This window comes from Chiloscyllium plagiosum, chromosome 32 (genome assembly GCF_004010195.1).
Source record: "Chiloscyllium plagiosum isolate BGI_BamShark_2017 chromosome 32, ASM401019v2, whole genome shotgun sequence".
NCBI lineage: Eukaryota > Metazoa > Chordata > Chondrichthyes > Orectolobiformes > Hemiscylliidae > Chiloscyllium > Chiloscyllium plagiosum.
Window position 1 is genome coordinate 37,217,452 of NC_057741.1, and position 9,488 is coordinate 37,226,939.

The 9,488-nt window shown below is 43.1% G+C and overlaps 1 protein-coding gene across 2 annotated transcripts in view; it reads right to left on the minus strand.

Annotated features, from left to right (window-relative positions):
- Positions 1-3,299: 3,299 nt before the first annotated feature.
- Positions 3,300-9,488, minus strand: part of stpg2 (sperm-tail PG-rich repeat containing 2) — a 338,448-nt gene continuing 332,259 nt past the window's right edge. For both annotated transcript variants that reach the window (XM_043674438.1, XM_043674437.1), the window contains one exon: positions 3,300-4,275. The gene's annotated coding sequence lies outside the window, so the exon portion shown is untranslated. The remainder of the gene's footprint in view (positions 4,276-9,488) is intronic.

Genomic DNA, 9,488 nt, shown 5'->3' on the forward strand with positions numbered 1-9,488 from the left:
GGTGTAATCCCACAGTCACACGCTAACATACAAATGTATGAAGAGAAACTTGCAAATGGGAATGCTCTTTGACAGAATACAGAATATTAGATACACAAACAGATCATTTGAATTTTTGTGTGTGACATTGATTAAGGGATAAATATTGTCCAGGAGAATGTGACTCAGGTAAGGAAATTCTGAAAGATAATGTTTAATTCTGTCACAAAAATGTAACCACTCAATGAAACATTCTCGTGCCGTGTACTTTAAAGCGCCACTCAAAGATCATTGCTGGCACATTCCGCATATGAAAACTAAAATTACAGCTTGGCAGAGTGGGTGAGAGAACCTGCAATGAAGGAAAGGAATTAGGTGTCTGAAAACAAAGCAGACATGGGGGTGAGTGAGAAGGCTGGCAAAGATTGATTCATGAGCACAAGCTATTGACTTGCAAGACTCCTTTCCTCTGCAGTTTTGCCTGTGCCCAGGTATCTCTGGAGGAAGAGCGTGCAGTGGGTACCAGTCACAGTTGGGACTTCCCTCAACTGCTGGGCAGAGGAAGCGACAGAAAACATGGTCCTCAATGCTGCTGAAGTCTGGGTTCTCCAGTCCCACCACCCAACCCATCTAGACACCAGCAGGTCCACATGGACCCTGGTTAGTGGGCCCTGACTTAACCCCCTCTCCCAACTTCAGCACCACTGCCACGCTACCACAAGGAGGAGCAGTTAGCTCAGTTGGCTGGACAGATAGGCTGTGATACACAGTAACACTAATGGCATGGGTTTGATTCCTGTACCAGCTGAGATTATCATGAGCGGCTCCTTTCCTCAACCTCAGGGTTAAATCACCAACAGTCATATCTCTATAATGAAAGAGCAGGACTATGGTGACTTTTCCCTTTATCACACAGAATGTACAGTGAATTTCTTTCACTGAAGTGCTGTAATTTAGCAACCAATTTGTACACAGCAAACTCCTACAAACTGGCAACTACCAAATCATCTATCTTTCTGTGTGTGATGTTGATTAAGGGATAAATATTAACTGGGAGAGTGTTGTTTTAAGTTGATGAGCTTTTGGTGATTTTTTTTTCAATCAGACTTCCATTTGTTGTGCAGCTTTTGTTTCTGGCCATAAAGGAAAATTGTGATTCCTAATTGCTCAAATTAAGGAAAGACAGGAGCAAGGATGGGGTGACTTTGTAAAAATAACGAGAAGTGATCCAGGGTTTCATTGAATGTTGTGTTTATTGACTTTACAGCAGATCGATGTGTCACGGCAAAGAGGAGTTGACATTCTCTATTCGTACACCACAATCGTTTGTGACCAACTCACAACATAAAACATATGAGGCAATGGACAAGAACAAAAACTAATTTTTCACCGTGAGGTCACGGAACTAAAGACAATTTACTATCAATTTACATTGTTCCTACATTCACCTCTACTGCCTAAAGTTATGAGGATCTCATTAATTTTCAATGTGGTTGATTGAAATGGTTAAATAATTACATTTACCATTCTGTCAGACATATGCACCCTTCCCCCAACTCTCTCCTTACATTGACTTAACTTTGAATCTGAAGTCTGGAACAAATTCTGAAGATTTTGAGGAGTGTGGAGGAGATGGTGAAAGGACTCCTAGAAGCTAGTTGATGAACGGTGGAGACATCTTCATTTGGTGGGGGGAGCAGTTTTGATTCTCATGGGTCATGTGAACGGATATTATATACAGTCGCACAAAGTGGTTGTGATTCTGGAGTCCTCCTCTTACTAGATAAAGCTGACAGTGAATTTCCAGCATACACACAAGCCCTTCAGCCCAACTAGGTCATGCTGGTCTTTATTCTCCGTAGGAGCCACCTCCTACTTTATCTTACCTTACCAACGTGTCCTTCTAACCCTCTCTTCCATCTGTGTTTACACAGCTTCCCCTTTAGGTAATCTGTACGATTCACTTCCATGCACCATGTTATAGCAATCTCAGGCTAAAGAGGTTTCTCCTGGACATGCCGTTGGATTTATTGGTGACCATCATAGATTTATGATCCATTAGCTTTAGGTTTGCCCATAAACCGAAACATTTTCTCAAGTGTTTTCCATCTCAGACTGCCCCCCAAACTGTTGGAGTCCTGGCTGGCACCTCACTTGGATGATGCTAATGAGCCCCAACCCTGAGTGTTGGCTTCTCAAAACTGGGTGGAAACATTGAATAGATTCCCTACAGCGTGGAAGCAGGCCAGTCGGCCCATCGAGTTCACACAGACCCTCCAAATAGCAATCCACATGATCCAGTCCCTTAAACTATCCCTGTAACGTTGCATTTCCCATGGCCAATCCAGCTAACCTGCGCATCTTTGGCCTGTGGGAGGAAATCCACACAGATACGGGGAGAATGTGTAAACTCCACACAGACAGTCGCCCGAGGGTGGAATCGAACCCAGGTCCCTGGCGCTGTGAGACAGCAGTGCTAACGACTGACAAATTAGGGGGGATGACAGTGGGATCCAAACAAACTTTTTTAAAATTCATTCATAGGACAGAAGCATTGCTGGTTTATTGTCCATCCCTAATTGCCCAGAGAGCCGTTAAGAGGCAACCACATTGCTGTGAGGTCTGGAGTCACATATAGGCCAGAAGGTGAAAGGGCAGCATTATCCTTCCCAAAAGGACATTATTAACCCAGACGGGATTTTCTGACAATCAACGATGGATTCATGGTCATCATTAGATTATTTTTGGTTGAATTCAAATTCCACCAACTGTGATGGTGGGATTCAAACCCAGTTCTCCATTATATAGGAGGCATCTGGATTAATAGTCCAGTGACAATACCTAGGTCATTGCCTCCTCAATTGTTTGACTCGTGTGTTTCTACATTTCTTGAATCCTTGAGATTTAGAAAGGATTTGATATTGGTTAGGTGAGATGAGACCATTTCTATACCGTTATCAAGTCTGAAGAGGTTTGTATGTCAGGGAATGAGAAAAACAATTTCACCATCCCACAGCACTTCCCAGGAATGTAATCAATACTCAACAACTCACATTTATTTAGCACATAGATGGTAAAGAATAATCAGGTGGAATTTTACACCAAGATGTATACAGATGTATAAGGATGAAGTGGTAGAATTTTACTACACAGAAATTTGATTTTTAGTTGATTGATTATTGTCACATGTACATAGGTACAGTGAAAAGTTTTGTTTTGAGTGCAGTACACACAAATCATACCACACGGTGATCATGATGTGGAGGTGCTGGTGTTGGACTGGGTGGACAAAGTCAGAAGTCACACAACACCAGGTTATAGTCCTTTGTCAGGTGATGAAGGAGCAGTGCTCTGGAAGCTTGTGATTTCAAATAAACCTGTTGGACTATACCCTGGCGCTGTGTGACTTCATTCAACGATCACAGGGCAATAAAACAGAGCGAAGAACGCAAAGTTACAGCTGCAGAGAAGCTGAATAAAAAGCAAGATCAACATTAGATTTGAAATTTGTGAGGTCCATTCAGAAATTTGAGAACAGAAAGAGGCCCTTTGGCCCATCCTGTCCATTTCATCCATCTAGCACCTATCTACTAGCTGGGAAGACATTTGGTGGAAGAAGTAGTTTTTAAAGGAGTGACTTCCAGAAGAGAGTCAGAAGTAGAGAGCTGAAGCGTTTAAGACAGAAATTCCAGAAATTAGGGATCAGGCACAGTGAGGTGAAGGAATTGGGTGATGCTGGGACCGAATTGGGACTGGGAGGGGAAAGAATTGAAAGGACACCATCCCCTTGGAGGATTCAGAGCTGAAAGAAGGGAGAAACTGGATGCAATTGAAACTGAAGGGGCAAAGGCCTGAAAGACCCAAAGAGAGATTGCGAGTCCCACCACAGAAACCTTCAGGCAAAATCAGACAAGCGCTTACAGAGATACGGAAAGGCAAGGATGAGAGAGATGCAATTTATTTATTAGTTCTGTTCCTGGATAATGACATGGAAGATTAACTAATAATATCATCAAAAAAAGGATCAAGGTCCTATCGACAGTCTTGTTTCTTTAGTGTGGCTCCGACTAGTCCATTTCAGTTGGGAGATCAGTCAGGTAGGTGCAAACAGGCAAAATAATCTGCATCAAATTAAGACAACGCTGAAAGCTTACTTGGGGACAGCTGCTTCATTTTGAAGAAACTCTTCCATTTGAAGTACTTTAAGGCATTTTCTTTGAGAGCTGTGAAGAGTCAGTATACGTTTCTCTTTGTCCTCAAAATATACTCCACTTCCCTTCATCTGTTTACCTTAATCTGAGGAATCACAGACAGGAAATAAAATACAGTTGACTGTCCCCTGACCCAGGCAGCAGCTGCAAACAAATATGGGGAGATGACTTATATTGTTATCAAGCCACTGATGTATTAACGCGTCTCGAGTGACTTCGCAAGATCAATATGTAGCAACAGCTGACACTGAGTCAAATACGGGAAAATCCAAATACCATATATGCTGGCAAACTGATGTAAGAAGAAACAAAAACATTGCTTGAAAATCTCAGCAGTATCTGTGCAGACAGAAACAGGTAACATTTGTTGTTGATGGTCGGACTTTTATACTCAGGGACTTTTATACTCAGAGAACAAAGACAGCAGAGGGCTATGGAAACCAGGGTTGGGAGTAAGTCATTTGGCTCCTCCTTCCTGCTCCTGTTCAATATGATCATGGCTGATCCTCCATTTCAACACCATGTTTCCATTTTCTCTTTATACCTCTCAACGCCTTTAACACCCAAAAATATCTCTTTCCTGAATATATTCAGTGATGGAGCCTCCACACTTCTCACTGGTAACAAATTCCACAAATTCACAGGTTGACCACTCTCAGCGTAAAGAATTGCTTCTCCATCTCAGGCCTACACCATATCCTGAGACTGCGTCTCCTCTTTTTAGAATTCCCAAACCTGGGAGAACATTCTTCCTGCATCCCGTGTCTGGCCCTGTTTGAACTTTACACATTTCAATCACATCCACTCTCATTCCTCTAAACTCTAGGCCCAGTTGGAACCAATCTCACCTCACAGCACAGTTCTGCCATCCCTTGGAGATTACAGATGAAGGGAGAAGTGTGAACATGAGGGAATTGACGTAGAAAAATATTTGAAAATTGAGGCAGTGCTTGACCAGGAGGTAGAGTGTGGTGCTGGAAAAGCACAGCAGGTCAGGCAGCATCCGAGGAGCAGGACGTTTTGGGCAAAAGCCCTATATTCGAGATTCCTGTTGAAGGGCTTTTGCCTGAAATATTGATTTTCCTGCTCCTCAGATGCTGCCTGACCTGCTGTACTTTTCCAGCACCACACTCTCGACTCTGATCTCAGGCATCTGCAGTCCGCACTTTCACTTAACCAGGAGGTAGGGCAGGTAAATGAGGTGCAGGGAGAACAGAACTCAGGCTTAGCTGGGATAGGGGTGGCAGAGCTCTGGGATGAATGTATCGTTGCAAAAGTAGAATGTGGAGGTTGGCCAAGAGTTTGTTTGAAAATAATCAAGTCTAGACATCAAGCCTTGGATTAGAGTTTCAACAGTAGATGAGCTGAGGCCGGGGCAGGACTGGGTGATGTTACAGAGCTGGAAATAAGCAATCTTTGCAATGGCGTAGGTTGCATGGTATTAAGTTCACCTTGAAGTTAAACATGATACTAAGGTTGCAATGTATGGTTCAGTCTCAGAGTTTCAAAGCATAGAGTCAGTGGGTTAGGAACCTAAGTTTATTGAAGAGAATGAGCCTGAGAAATATTAAATTAGAGGAAATTACTGCTCATTCATAATTTTACATCCCTGATTCGGATTTGGAATGCAGTGCCTAACTGGGTAGTACATAAAGATTCAATAATGGCCCTCACATTCTGAAAGAACAATAATTGCAGGAACATGAACAAGGAGCAGGAGGGAGTGGGGCAAAGTGGACAGCTCTTTATAAGAACTGACCCAGACTCGGTGGTTGAATATCCTGCATCTGGGCTGAACTGGTTCTCTGAACGGATTAACCAGAATAAGGAGTCTTTGTAGTACAACTGGCTGACAATCAAGCTCCATGATATATAGACTTCAGGGGTTACGTTGTGAGGAGGGGTTATGCAAGTTGAGCCTGTTTTCTCTAGAATTCAGAAGGTTAAGGGGTGATCTGATCAAAGTCTTCAAGATATTAACAGGAAAGTATAGGGTAGATAAAGGTAAACTATTTCCACTGATTATAGATTCTATAACTAGGGGGTGGAGTCTGAAAATTAAGGTCAGAACGTTCAGGAGACATGTTACGAAGTACTTCTATACACAAAGGGCGGGAGAGGTTTGGAACTCTCTTAACCACAAGTGGCAGTTGATGTTAGATCATGTGTTCATTTTAAATCTGATGTGGATATGTTTTTGCTAAGCAAAGGTATGAAGGGATATGGGCCAAAGACAGGTAATACGGAGTTAGGCCACAGATCAGCCAAGATCTCAGTGAATGGTGGGACACTCTTGGGGCTGAACGGCCTACTCCTGTTCCTGTGTTCCTGTACATATGTATTCGGTCAGCAATCTGCCAATTGTAAGCTGATTGAGTAATCAAACCTTACTTGATTTCAGTGCTCAATCTTTCCCTTTATAACCTGCACGTTAGACTCCAGAAGGATTTGTGACATGGTTTCACTTCAGCAGAAATCAGCTTGTTAATCCCCTGCTCTGGGACTATCGGTTCTTTCAGACTGCTGTGTGCGTTTCTTGTCTAAAGCCGAGCAGCAAAGCAATAAAGTTGGAAGGTAGCAGCGTGCCATTTCATTGACACACAGGATTAGGATGCCTTGGAGGGAGTTAACTCTAACTATCCGTGACACTAGAACCAGTCACAGCTGCAGGGTTTGTTTCTCTTTCCTGTCTGCACCGTTATCCTCCTTCAATAGGATGCTCCGTACAGTTCTGCAATTTGAGACCAACTCAATAATTTAAAGACATCACTGCCAATGCAATCCCTTGATACTTTATGGAGACAATTATTGATTAATTAAGGCACACAACACAGTGATCAGTGATACACTGAGCATCATATACACCCAATCACGTCATGTATGGGAGCATTATTCTTAACTATAGTGGTTTTGTTTTTTGTTTAAATACAAATCTGTATTTAGACAAGTGCAACTATTGTGCCACTACAGGCAATGTGTACAGTACATACATAAAATCCAGCAACCCAGATTTATATAGAGCCTTTAACATAATAAAGCTTTCCAAAGTGTTTTTGCTGTAAAACTATGACATTTGCTATAAACAATATGAACCCAGTCATAAAAGGAGATATGAGGACAGATGACAGAACATTCTAAAGGGTTTTAACTTCCATATTCCGGGAGGAGAGGGACTTTAAGAGTTGGAGAGGTGCAGGAACAGAATGGCACAGCTTCAGACCCAAGCAACTGAAGATTTCCTTTTCCACTGCAAAGGAGATAGATTCTTGAATACCCAGAGGGTTGATGGATGGACGGGCAGTGCAAGAATGTAGGACTGAGGTTGAAACCAGATCAGCCATGATCCTACTGCATGGCAGAGCCAACTCAAAGGGCTGAGTGGCCTTCTCTCCATGTAGGAGGCTTGGAAAGCAAATGCTGTCGGATTGAGAGTTTCCAGCAGTGATCAAAGGAACTCAGTGTCCAATGGAGGGACCCTAGAAAGGAAGGACACTGATAATCACCCAACTGCCCTTGCTGCTGACCTCCCTCCCTCTCTTTCTACCTCAGTAACTTCCCACACATCCCCACTCCCCACACCACCAATCTGGGATCTCTAATGGTGTTAGGGCTAAAAAGATCAAAGGGATGGGGAGAAAATGAGAACAGGATACTGAGATGGACTGTGAGACATGATCAAACTGAATGGCATTGTAGGCTTGAAGGGCTGAATGGCCTATTCTTGCTCCGATTTCCGATGGCCTGGGCTCATTGGAGACCCTGAGCCTCAAGTGGTGCATTACCGGCAGCAGCCACAGTCTCTGGTGGCAGTCCTGAGTAATGAAGTGCTTCTGGTTGGTGGACAGAAACTCCGCCCTGAAGTCCTCAATCCTGTCAAAGGGCCCCAGTTAGGTGCCTAATTGGCAGATAGACTCAGTGGGCCATTCCACTTTCTCAAAGAGAGGTGTTAATATTGCTGGCTCTTCAGCCAATGTTCAAAAACCAGCCTTTATTTCAGAAAGTAGTTTTGTGATCATTCCCCAAAAGCCACTGTCATTTATAACTGTGAGGAGGGAGTCACTGAGATTCTTCGCAAATATATCACCTCTAGAAAACCAAAGGAAGGTAAATATTTCACAGTCAGTCTGTGAGCTGCTTATTTAAAGAAGCTTTGTGCATTAATTTATGCAAACGTTAAAAAAAGTTGCTCAGAAATCCAAGAATTCTGAAAAAACTGCTCTAACCCAGAAGATGAGGAGAATATGGAACTTGTTCCTACAGGGAATGTGATGAATCCAAACTGTATCATTGAATCAAAAAGCACAGATATATTTATGAAGAAGCTGACTAAATACAAGTGAAGAAGAAAGGGTACATTGAGGGATGGGAAGGAGGCTCATCTGAAATAGACATAACCCACATCAGACCAGATGGGCTGAATGGTCTCTTCCTGAAGTATCATAACTTCCTTTTTTTTATATTTAATTCCATAAGTGTTTTCCATGGAAATGCTTTCCTTGCACTTAGTAAAGGAAATGATTCCCAATCCTCAATGCTGAGGGAGGGGAGAGCCTGCCCACCACGATAGTACACGGTTGACTGGGAAACAGGCTGAGCCTCATGGGGTGGATGTGATTGTAGTTTATGTACTCATTGACTGGCTGCTGAAAAACTGGCAGCCATAGTAACACACAAGTGACAGTCGGTGTCCATCAATATTTTTCCCACAATTGCCTCCTCACAAAAGAAGTGACTAATAGCTTTTCACCGAATTGGAATAGTGCAATCCCTGTCATGCGGTATAGCTACTCTGACAAGCAAACCTGTCATGCGGTATAGCTACTCTCTGTTTGGGCTGTGTGTGTGTGTGTGTGTGTGTGGTAGAGGCCCTGGGTTCAAGTGTCACCTGCTCCAGTGGTATGTTGTTGTCTCTGTCTCTCTAATGACAGTCACCATATGGTCTGGTAAGACTATAGCAGCCTCACCTTTACAGCTTTGTAACATCTCTGATTCAAAAATATTTGTAAACAGATCCAGGCTGGGGATAGTGGAAGGAAGAGTTTGGAAGAGACTTAGTGAACGTATGAAAGTATAAATTGGATCCAAATTATATACTAGGAGAAAGTGAGGACTGCAGATGCTGGAGATCAGAGCTTAAAATGTGTTGCTGGAAAAGCGCAGCAGGTCAGGCAGCATCAAAGGAACAGGAGAATCGACGTTTCGGGCATAAGCCCTTCTTCAGGGCTTATGCCCGAAACGTCGATTCTCCTGTTCCTTTGATGCTGCCTGACCTGCTGCGCTTTTCCAGCAACACATTTT